Source organism: Capsicum annuum, chromosome 5 (genome assembly GCF_002878395.1).
Source record: "Capsicum annuum cultivar UCD-10X-F1 chromosome 5, UCD10Xv1.1, whole genome shotgun sequence".
Classification (NCBI taxonomy): domain Eukaryota; kingdom Viridiplantae; phylum Streptophyta; class Magnoliopsida; order Solanales; family Solanaceae; genus Capsicum; species Capsicum annuum.
In genome coordinates this window covers 141,987,839-141,999,835 of record NC_061115.1, presented here as the reverse complement: position 1 = coordinate 141,999,835, position 11,997 = coordinate 141,987,839, and positions in this window count along the sequence as shown.

Genomic DNA, 11,997 nt, shown 5'->3' with positions numbered 1-11,997 from the left:
AGTTGAGTATAAGTTTTCAGTATGAATTAGTTCGTAAAGACAATAATTCAGTTTAGCAGTCTGGCAGACAAGTACGTATAGTTTCCCATCCGCCCAGTCACCCTATCCGAAGTCTCACAAATATGCCCATTCCATGAACGATCATCCTAGTAGTTGCAAGTTCATCTTTGTTTATGTATCATGCCTCAGTTTTAAATCCTAGATATTCAGTCACAATTCAGTTCGTTGGTGCCCCGTGCATCGTCTCAACTTTTCCTCAGTATCTCAGCTAAGTTAGCATTCTTCGAGGACATAATATCCCAAGGGGGACATGCACTATAACCCTCGAGATTTCAAGTCCTAAACCTTCTATTTTCTCTTCATGTAACAAGATCTAGTTTGAAGTAATGGGTACCCATAAGTTGACTCTCTCACTCAAATCTCAGCCATTTGACCATTCTCATAGCATGGCATGTATTCAAAGAATCAGTTCTGTTCGTGATATTCAGTTCATGTATCATGTTACAAACTCAGTCATGTTCTCATGTCCCCACTCATACATGTTCAGTAAATGATCTCAGGATCATTAGTATTCTCAGATTGGGGTGATAGTCTTTCTTAGATTTATTTAGTTCCATGTTCAATTACAGTTATAAACTTTATATTTTTTACCGTTGCATATCCAATCATGCACTCACGAATCAATTCAGTTATGTACCCATGCATCAGATATGTATGTTCAGTATGAGAACTCAGCTTGTCAGTAGCTTTAGTTATGTATTTCGTCTATCAAATATACATGTTCAGTGCATAAGCTTAGATTATCAGTGTTTCTCAGCTTAATAAGTCTTATTTGAGGATGAATGTTCCCAAGGGGGAGATATTGTAATACCCAAGGGGGAGATATTGTAATACCCCATGTTTCCCTAACTTAAATTAACCCTCAGTACATAGGTTAATCTATATTATTTTTTTAATTACTCACTATTTTTCAATATTGATCTTACCAATACGTAGGAAATTCAGTCATCTTTCTAACAATATAAGGTCCACCCAAATCCAATACCCGGGCATGGAATTAGAACCATTTTAGTAAAACAGTGTGCCAACTAGCACTTCAGCATGTCGCGGAGGCATGACAAATGGAAATTGTCAAAAATAAGTGAGCAACGTGATAACCCCACATTGCGGTGAGCTTTCAAGTCTTATACAATGAAACAACGTAATTCCACCACGTCGCACAACGCTCTAGTTCATAATTGTTGAATTCCAATGACACACCGTGATTGTGCCACGTTGCTTCAAAGGCTGAAAATCAAGAATTTTCAGTTAATTCCAAGGGATTTAGGTTTTTTTTCCCCATTCCAATTAGCCTAAACACGGGATTAAAGCCTTAAATAGCCTAATATCTCATTAATTGCTCAATTATATAAAGAAAGAAATCATTCTCTCTCAATTAGCAAACCCTAGTTCTCAAGAAATCAAGAACAAAGATCAAGAAACTCACTAAGAACTCCAAGAACTCATCAATTCAGGTATGTTAGGTTTTTATTCATGGGTCTCTTTCACCCGTGTAGCCCAAGAATCTTTTTTTAAATTATAAGTTATTAATTCATGATTCCAATGCTTGAAATTGATTGTATGCATATCTATGATGTTAATTTGGTTTTCAATCCATGATTATGATAAGATTCATGAAATTAGAATATTATTTATGGGGAATTATATGAATTGCATGTTGAACCCATAAATTTGCAAGTTTGGACATTTTAGTTGCAATGCTTATATGTTATCCATGATTATGTGCATAATGTTGAGCTCCATAAGTGTTTGATAGAGTTTCCAAGTGAATTAAACCATGCAATCATGACATGCTAGTATATGTACAAGCTTATGCCCTACAATTGTTTTATAAAATGCCTCTATGAATGAATTATGGGCAAGTAATTATTGTTATAGTTGTTTATCAAGAGCCAGTGTTAGTTATAGAATAGCATCAGTTATGTCACAATTAGTAGAATTCAGTCAGCTACAGAACTTAGTCAGATACAGAATTCAGGAAAACTCAGTAAACTAAATATCAGTTTAATCCAATTAAGTATAATCAGTTTAGTATCTTCAGTTAGAAGTAGGATTCAGCAATGAGTGAGCCCAAAAATGGCAGCTCACCTACCAATAGAGTGTGATCATTCCAGAACTACGTTGCTTATGTAGGTTGAGACATTAACTGGCCAGTTAAGGGTTAATGAGGTGTTTTAACCTGCTTGTTGAGGGTTCCACAATTCTCATTAAAGTACCTGCCAAATGAGGGTAACTCTTCAGTGTCTTAACCGTGGTACAGTAGTGACATCCTTCCAGCGGGGGTTACAGGTAGGACCCTAAACCTATTCAGAAAAAGGGCATATCGGTTAAATGGTTACTTCCCTTAGTCTCAGTTTGACTCTTAGGATAGAACTCAGTTCAGTTCTACAAAATTAGTACTATCTGATACAGTCAATCAGTTTTAGTAACTCAATTATCAGTAATCTCAGATATCAGTTACTCAGTTGTCAAAACTCAAAACTTAGCTTCAGTAAAAGCTCAGTTATAGTATACACACATATGCACAGTATCACATACTCATTATTTACAGCATTTTAGTTATCCATGTACTTTCATATTCAGTTACTCTATATCATTCAGTCAGTTATTGCTCATTCATATGAACACTTGCATTCAGCCTTACCTCATCTAGCATACCAGTACATTCCATATACTGACGCATACTTTTTTTGCTATGATGTTTTAGATTATAGTTTTGGATGCGTAGGTTCTTTAGATAGTTCAATTAGAGGCTTTTTAGACTAGACTTTCAGACAGTATTTTGTTTTGTAGATTATTATTAAAGTTGCAGCCTATTTTCTATATTTATTATAGTTTTATTATTCAGCGCTCACAGTAGATATCAGTCATGGGTAAGCTTGTGGTCCTTTGGGGTCACAAGCAACGTGCAGCTCTAGGGTACAGACTTAGGGCATTACAAACTTAGTATCAGAGCCTAAGGTTCAATAGAGTCATAGGGAATCTGAAAGTTGCATTGAGTACAGTCTTGCGCATGGGTGTGTAACGCACCATATTTATGGATAGGAGGTTATAAAATGTTTTAGGAAAAGTTTCTCTTCTATTAGTATTCATGTCATGCTAGTGAGCATGAGCTCAAGCCAAATTCTCAGTCTAATCTTTTTCCTTCTTTCGATTACAGAACATGCCTCCTAAAAAGATTAATGAAAGAAGAACCGATAATCAATCATTACCTCAGCCCATTTAGGCAAATCCCCTGGATGAGTATGTCTCCCATGCAGAATTAAGAGCTATGTTCACCACTCTAGCCAATTCTATAGCAGCTCAGAATGAATAGCTAGCTGTTGTTCAACCAACCAGTGGCCAAGGCCGTAGAATCAGAGATTGTCCATAGTCAGGTTCACAAGGTCAGTATAGTCACCCTTCAGCTCAGTTCAGCTGCCCAAATCAGCATGGTGCCACTTCTTATGCCACCAGTGGGCAATACCCAAATATGCTTCATGCACTTCAGTCCAGACAATATCAGGAAAATTGTCCTGATATGGTCACTGGTAAGTTACAGGTCTTCTATTTACATGTTTATGCCTTGCTTGATCTAGGAGATTCTTTATCTTTTGTAACTCCTTATGTACTTGTTAACTTTGAAGTCAATCCAAAAAACCTAGTAGAGCCTTTATAAGTTTCAACCCTAGTCGGTAAATTTATCATAACCTGACGGGTATACAAAAATTATCCGTTTATGATATCTCAGAAAATCATTTCAATAGACATAGTAGAATTAAGGATGATAGATTTTAATGTCATTTTCAACATATATTGGATCCATTCATGCTATGCTTCAGTTAATTATAGAAATAGAATAGTTTATTTTCAGTTTCCAACCGAACAAGTCATTGAATGAAGGGGTAGTACCTCAGTCTCATTTGATTTAAGTTTGAAATTTTGAAGAGTTGAGAATTCTAAGTTAGTCAATGTTGAGGTTGCTATACCATGATTGTTGGGGCAATATAAAGCTAAGAATCATGTATTAGAAGGAAGTACTAGTAGTAGACCTTACATTATCAAGAGTAGTCCCTCAGAATGAGTTTAGTATTTATGAGCATTTTCATATCTCAGACTCTAGTGTAAAGTAGTTTTATTTTGATTTAGAGTTTGTTAAGTTGCTCACAGACTTATAATAATGGCTTTAAGCTAAGAGGGAGATGGTAGCACAAGTAACCAAGTCAGATTTTTAGATTTTAGAAGTAATATCAGTATGTGTAGAAAAGTAGTAGTAGAGATTGATGCCCAAATCTTCTTTACCTCAGTGCAAAGTTTTATGCTTCAACTATTAAGATATATACTCACGCCTTAAATATCATCTCTATGATCATTGCTCATATTTATGCTTTATCAAAAACCATGTACGCTTACAGTTTCTAGTATAAAGAGTTCTAGTTCACTCAGTGTTATGGATCATGTTCTATTTACACAAAAACTGCAAACTTAGGTCATGCAGCTCATGACTCATATACTCATGCTTCACAATATGCTCAATTCCTATGACTCATAATACACTCCCAATAATCTGTTAAATTCAGATTATGTCATGTATATCCTCAGTCTAATCTTTTGATAAATCTATGATATTGATATTCTATCCCTCAGGTCTTAGTTAAGTGTCAAGTCCTGTATGGTGTTCATTCATACTTTGTCTTCATGTTTTAACCTTTCAGTGAACTTTCCCTATGAAATGATGTAGTGATGAGCAATTGCTTAGATGGGAGGGAGTAAAGTACTTCATGTGAAGCAAACATTATTGCATACTTGTATTACACGAGCTGTAGTTATGATGATAGGCTTGAATGTCATGATGATGTGTAAGGGGCTAAATTCATTTTGGATATTTGAGTATGCTTGAACATAGTGGGAGAATGTAGTCTAGCTCATACCTTAGTAGGTAGATTTATCTTTGCCCATATTATATAATTTTATCCATGTGATGATTTCTCATTCAAATATCTTATTCAGACTATGCCAAGATCACCTTGATCCATAAAGTCAGTAGAACTTTATAGAAAGTGTATCAAGAAATGATCCAGTTAAGTATTAGTTTTTAGTATGAGTTAGTCCGTAAAGTAAACAATTCAGTTTAACAGTCAAGCGGACAAGTTCGTATAGTTTCCCATCTTTCTTCCCAGTCTCCCTATCTAAAGTTTCATGGATATGTCAATTCCAAGATGGAGAATCCTGGTGCTTGCTAGTTCAGTTCAGTTTATATATCATGCCTTAGTTTCAGATCCCAGATATTCAGTCATGATTTAGTACGTAGGTACCCCATGCTTCGTCTCAACTTTTCCTCAGTATCTTACCAAGTCTGCATTCTTTAGGGATATAATGTCCTAAGGAGGAGATTCACTATAACCCTCGAGCTTTCATATCCCAAACCTTCCATTTTCTCTTCATATAACAAGATCCAGTTTGAAGTAATGGGTACTCATAAGTTGAATATCTGTTTCCAATATTAGTCTTATGACCATTCCCATAGAATGGCATCTATTCAAGGAATCAGTTTAGTTCATGATATTCAGTTCATGTATCATGTTTCAAACAAAGTCATGTTCTTATGTTCCTGTTCATACATGTCCAGTAAATGATCTCAGGTTCATTAATATTCTCAAATTGGGGTAGTGGTCTTTCTTAGATTTACTCAGTTCCATTTTCAATTACAGTTATAAACTTGGTATTATTTACCGTTTCATATCCAATCATGCATTCACGAATCAGTTCAATCATGTACCTATGCATCAGATATGTTTGTTCAGCATAAGAACTCAGCTTGTCAGTAGCTTCCGTCATATGTTCCCTGTATCAAATATGCACGATCAAAGTTTAAGCTCAGTCTATTAGTGTTTCTCTGCTTAATCTATCTCATTCGAGGATGAATATTTCAAAGGGGGAGATATTGTAATACCCCGTATTTCCCAAACTTAAATTAACCCTTAGTACATGGGTTATCCTATATAATTTGTTTTAATATACTTGGTATTTTTCAGTTTTGAGCTTATCAATTCATATGAAATTTAGTCATCTTTCCAATGAGATAAGATCCATCCAAATCCGATACACGGGCGAGGAGTGAGAGCCATTTTAGTAAAATAGTATGCCAACTAGAACTTTAGCGGATCGCGGAGGCATGCCAAATGGTAATTGTCAAAAACTACTGAGCCAACGTGATAACCACATATTGCAGTGATATCCTAGTCTCATGTAGTAAAGCAACGCGATCCTACAGCATCGCACCAATCATCCAATTAATAATTATTGAATTCTAGTGATACGGCGAGATAGCGCCACATCGCGCCAAGGTGAAAATAGGGAATTTTCTGTCAATTTTGGGTTTTAAATTCCAAGGGATTTTAGGTCTTTTTCCCTAATTCCAGTCTTCCTAAAAATGGGATTAAAGTCCTATTTAGTCTAATATCTTATTAATTGCTCAATTATCTAAAGAAGAAATCATTCTCTCTCAATTAGCAAACCCTAGCTCTCAAGAAATCAAGAACAAAGCTTAAGTAACTCGCTATGAACTCCAAGAACTCATCAACTCAGGTAAGTTAGTTGTTCATTCATGGGTCCCTTTCACCCATGAAGCCTAGGAACCTCTTTTTAAATTACAATTTATAGATTCATGATTCCACTGCTTGAAATTGATTGTACATATATATATGATGTTAATTTGGTTTTCAATCCATGATTATGATAAAGATTCATGAAAATAGAAAAGTATTTATGGGGAATTATATGAATTGCATGTTGAACCCATAATTTGCAACTTTGGGCATTTTAGTTGTGATGCTTATATATTTTCCATGATTATGTGCAAAAAGTTATGCTCCCTAAGTGTTTGATAGAATGTCCATGTGAATTAAATAATGCAATCATGACATGCTAGTATATCTACAAGCTTATGCTCTATAAGTATTTGATAAAATGTCTCTATGAATGAATTATGGACAAGTAATTATTGTTATGTCTTTCAAGATTATGCTATGCTTATTTTTATGTTTTCGAGTCCTGGAGGTATTTAATATCCGACAATCTAGATATTTCCTTAGAGCAAGTGTTACTTACAAAATAGTATCAGTCATGTCACAATCATTATAATTCAGTCAGCTATAGAACTCAGTAGAACTTAGTCAATTATAGAACTCAGGAAAACTTAGTAAACTCAATATCAGTCTAGTCACGTTTAGTATACTCAGTTCAGTGTCTTTTAATTGGGAGTAGGATTCAGCACCGAGTAAACCCAAGGATGGGGGCTCACCTTCCAGTAGATGGTGTGATCCTTAGTAGAAATCCTTGCATTCTAAAACTACGTAGCAAGCGTAGGTTGAGACATTAACCTACCAGTTGAGGGTTGATGAGGTGTTTTGACTTGCCATTTTAGGGTTCCACCATTTTAATTAGAGTACCTACCAATGAGGGTAACTCTTCAGTGTCTTTACCTGTGGCATGGTACTAACACTTTTCCATCTGGAATTAAAGGTTGGACCCCAAATCTATTTAGAAAAGGGGCATGTCAGTTAGATGATTACTTCCCATAGTCTCAGCTTCAGTCTCAAGATAAAACTCAGTTCAGTTCTACAGAATTAGGACTATCAGATCCAATCAATCAGTTTTCGTAACTTAATTATTAATAATCTCAAATATCAGTTACTCAGTTATCAAAACTCAGAACTCGGTTTAAGTAAAAGCTCAGTTACAATATACATGCACATGCACAGTACCGCATACTCAGTATTTATAGTATTTTAGTTATCTGTGTACTTTCACATTCAATTACTCTATATCATTCAGTCAGTTATTGTTCATACATATGAACCCTTGCATTCACTCTTACCTTATGTAGCATACTAATACATTCCAGGTACTGACACATACTCTTTCTTTGCACTATGATGTCTTATATCATCAGTTCGAACATCTAGGTTCTTGACCACGCATACACAGATCCAGTTATCAACAGCAGTTTTAGTAGTGAGTCCTCATCTATTGAGGGTATGCTTTGATTTTAGTTTTTTAGTAGTTCAGTATTTGGAGTTAGTTGGGTGCTTGTCCCATCAACTCCACCTTCAGATAGTTTAGTTAGAGTAGTTTCAGACTAAATTTTTAGATAGTATTTAGTTTTATAGAGTATTATTACAGTAGATATTCTTTAATAGTATTTCAGTTTTTGACCCTTATGGCATTTCAACCTATTTTTCATATTTATTATAGTAATATTATTTAGTTCTCACAGCAGATATCAGTCATGGGTTAGCTTGTGGTCCTTTAGGGTTGTAAGAACTATGTAGCATCTGGGGTACAGACACGGGTGAATACAAACTTGGTATTAGAGCCTAAGGTTCAATAGAGTTGTAGAGAGTCTGAAACCTGCATCAAGTAGAGTCTTGCGCATGGGTGTGTAGCATGATACATCTATGGAAGGAGCCTATGAGATATTTTAGGAAAAGTTTTCCTTCTTTCAGTATTCATGTCATGCGAGCGAGTATGAGATCAAGATAAATTATCAATCTAATCCTTCTATTCTTTTCAATTATAGAACATGCCTCCCAAAAAGACTAATGAAAGAAAAATCGAGAATGAGTCAGCACCTTAGCCTATTCAGGCAGATCCCCTTGACAAACATATCTCCCAAAAAGAATTTAGAGTTGTCTTCACCACTCAAGCGAATTCTATAGCAACTCAGAATGAACGACCAGCTGCAAGTCAGGCCAACCTAGTGGACAATACTGCTGCAGTCAGGATTTATGACTTCACCCGAATGAATCCTCCCCTATTCTCTAGATCTAAGTTAGAAGAGAATCCACGGGAGTTTCTCGATCAGGTTTAGAAAGTCATAAATTTATGGGAGTGACTTCCAGTGAGAGTGATAAGTTAGCTGCCTATCAGCTAAAAGATGTAGCTCATACGAGGTTTAAGCTGTAAAGGGTAGACAGGGGCATAGATGCAGAGCCCATAGAGTGGGAGGAGTTTGCTACTGCTTTTCTAGATAGATTCTTTCCCTTAGAGCTGAGAGAAGCCAAGGTGTTAGAGTTCATCAATCTCAGGCAAGATTGTAGGAGTGTGAAGGATTATTCCCTTCAGTTTACTAAGTTATCCAGGTATGCTCCCAATGTAGTAGTAGAAAGTAGGTCCAGAATGAGCAAGTTTATGTTAGGGGTATCAGAAAGTGTTGTTAAGGAGTGCAGAATAGCGATGAAAATTGAGAAGATGGACATATCAAGGCTTATGGTCCATGCTAAGTACATAGAAGAGGCAACAATAAGGAGAGAGAGGGAGAACAATAGAGTTAGAATAGGTAGTTCCAATTTCACTCAGCCTAAGCTACAAGGCAGTAATCGTTCCAAGTTTTATCAAAAATCTTCAGCTTCAACTCCATCTTCAGCTATTGCACTAGTTACAAAGTTTAGTAATTGCGATCGAGATAGGGCACCAAGCTCTCAAGCCCAAAGTAGTGTGAGCAGTGGTCATACCTATGCACTTTAGTAAGAATCATAAGGGTGTGTGTAAGGCTGGTAGTGACATATGTTTTAGGTATGGAAAGCCAGGCCATAGAATACTAGATTGTCCATAGTCAGTTTCATAGGGTCAGTATAGTTGTCCTTCAGCTTAGTCCGATCACCCGAATCAGTAGGTTGCTACTTCCAGTGCCACCATTGGGCAACGCTCAAACATTCTTTCTGCACTTCAGTCCAGAAAAGATCAGTAAAATTCTCACGATATGGTCACTAGTACGTTATAGATCTTCCATTTACATATTTATGCCTTGCCAGATTTAGGAGCTTCTTTATCTTTTGTAACTCTTTATATAGCCTTTAACTTCTATGTCGGTCCAAAAGTCCTAGTAGAAACTTTCTTAGTTTCCACCCCAGTGGGTAAATCTATCATAGCCCAACGGGTATATAGTAACTTTTTGGTTATGAAATCTTAGAAAGTCACTTCAACAGACTTAGTAGGATTAGAGATGATAGATTTTGATGTTATTCTCATCATGGATTGGATTCATTCTTTCTATACCTTAGTTGATTGTAGAAATAGAATAGATCATTTTTAATTTCCAAATAAACAATTCATTGAATGAAGAGGTATTACCTCAGTTTTAGTTGATTTTAGTTTAAAATTTTGATGAGTTGAGAATTCTAAGTTATTCAGTGTTGAGGTTGTTGTATAATGATTGTTGGGGCAATAGAAAGCTAATAATCATGTATCAAAAAGAACTACTAGTAATGGACCTTACATTATCAGAAGTAGTCCCTCAAAATGAATTTAGTTTTTATGAGCATTGTCATATCTCAGACTCTAGAGTAAAGTGGTATCAATTTGATTTAGAGTTTATTAAGTGGCTCACAGACTTAGAATAATAGCTTTAAGCTAAGGAGGAGATGGTAGCATAAGTAACAAAGTTACACTTTCAGATTTTAGTAGTAATATCAGCATGTGTATAAAAGCGGTGGGAGAGGTTGATGCCCAACTCATCTTTACCTCAGTGCAAATTTTTGTTATTCATCTATCACACTATCTACTTATGTGTTATATGTCATCTCTATGATCATAGCTCATATTCGTGCCTTATCATAAACCATATACGTTTACAGTTCCTAGTATATGGAGTTTTAGTTCACTCAGAAACTCAGGTCATGCCGCTCATGACTTGTGTACTCATGTTTTACAGTATGGTAGGTGCCCATGACTCATGCTACACTCCTAATAATAAGCTAAATTCAAACTATGTCGTGTATATCCTTAGTATATATCTCTTGATAAATCCATGATATTGATATTCTATCCCTCAGGTTTCAGTTAAGTGTCAAGTCCTATAAAGTGTTCACTCATACTTCAAGTCCTTATGTCTTAACCTTTCAGAGAACTCTCCCTATAAAATAATGTAGTGATAAACAATTACTTTGATGGGAGGGAGTAAAGGGCATCATGTTAAGCAAAGATTGTTGCATACTTGATTTACACGACGCTATAGTTATGATGATAGGATTGAATGTCATGAAGATATGTAAGGGGATAAAAGCATTTTGGAGTTTTGAGTAGGGTTGAACATAGAAGGAGAATTCAGTCAAGCTCAGACCTCAATAAGTATAGTTATCAGTACCTATATTACAGAATTTTAGCCATGTGGTGATTTCTCATTCAGATATCTTATTCAGACCATGCCAAGATTTCCTTGCTCCCTAAAGTCAGTAGAACTTTATTGAAAAAGTATTAAGAAAAGCTCCAGTTGAGTATAAGTCTTTAGTATGATTTAGTCTGTAAAGCCAGTAATTCAGTTTAGCAGTCAGTGGACAAGTTCATATGGTTTCCCATCTTTCTGTCCAGTCGCCCTATCCGAAATCTCACAAATATGCCCATTCCAAGATGGAGCATACTGGTGGTTGCAAGTTTAGCTCAGTTTATGTATCATGCTTCAGTTTTAGATACTAGATATTCAGTCATGATTCAGTTCATTGGTGCCTCATGCATCATCTCAGCTTTTCCTCAGTATCTCAGCTAAGTTAGCATTCTTGGGGGACATAATGTCTGAAGGGGGAGATGCACTATAACCCTCATGATTTCATATCCTAAACCTTTAATTTTCTCTTTATTTAACAAGATCCAGTTTGAAGTAATGGGTACTCATAAGTTGACTCTCCTTTTCCAATCTCAGTCGTATTACCATTCCTATAACATGGCAAGTATTCAAGGAATCAGTTCAATTTATGATATTCAGTTCATGTATCATGTTTTAGACTCAGTCATGTTCTCATGTTACCATTCATAAATATTTAGTAAATAATCTCAGGTTTATTAGTATTCTGAGCTTGGGGTATCAGTATTTCTAAAATTTACTCAGTTCCATGTTCAATTACAGTTATAAACTTGCTATTCTTTACTGTTGCATATCCTGTCATGCATTTATGAATCAGT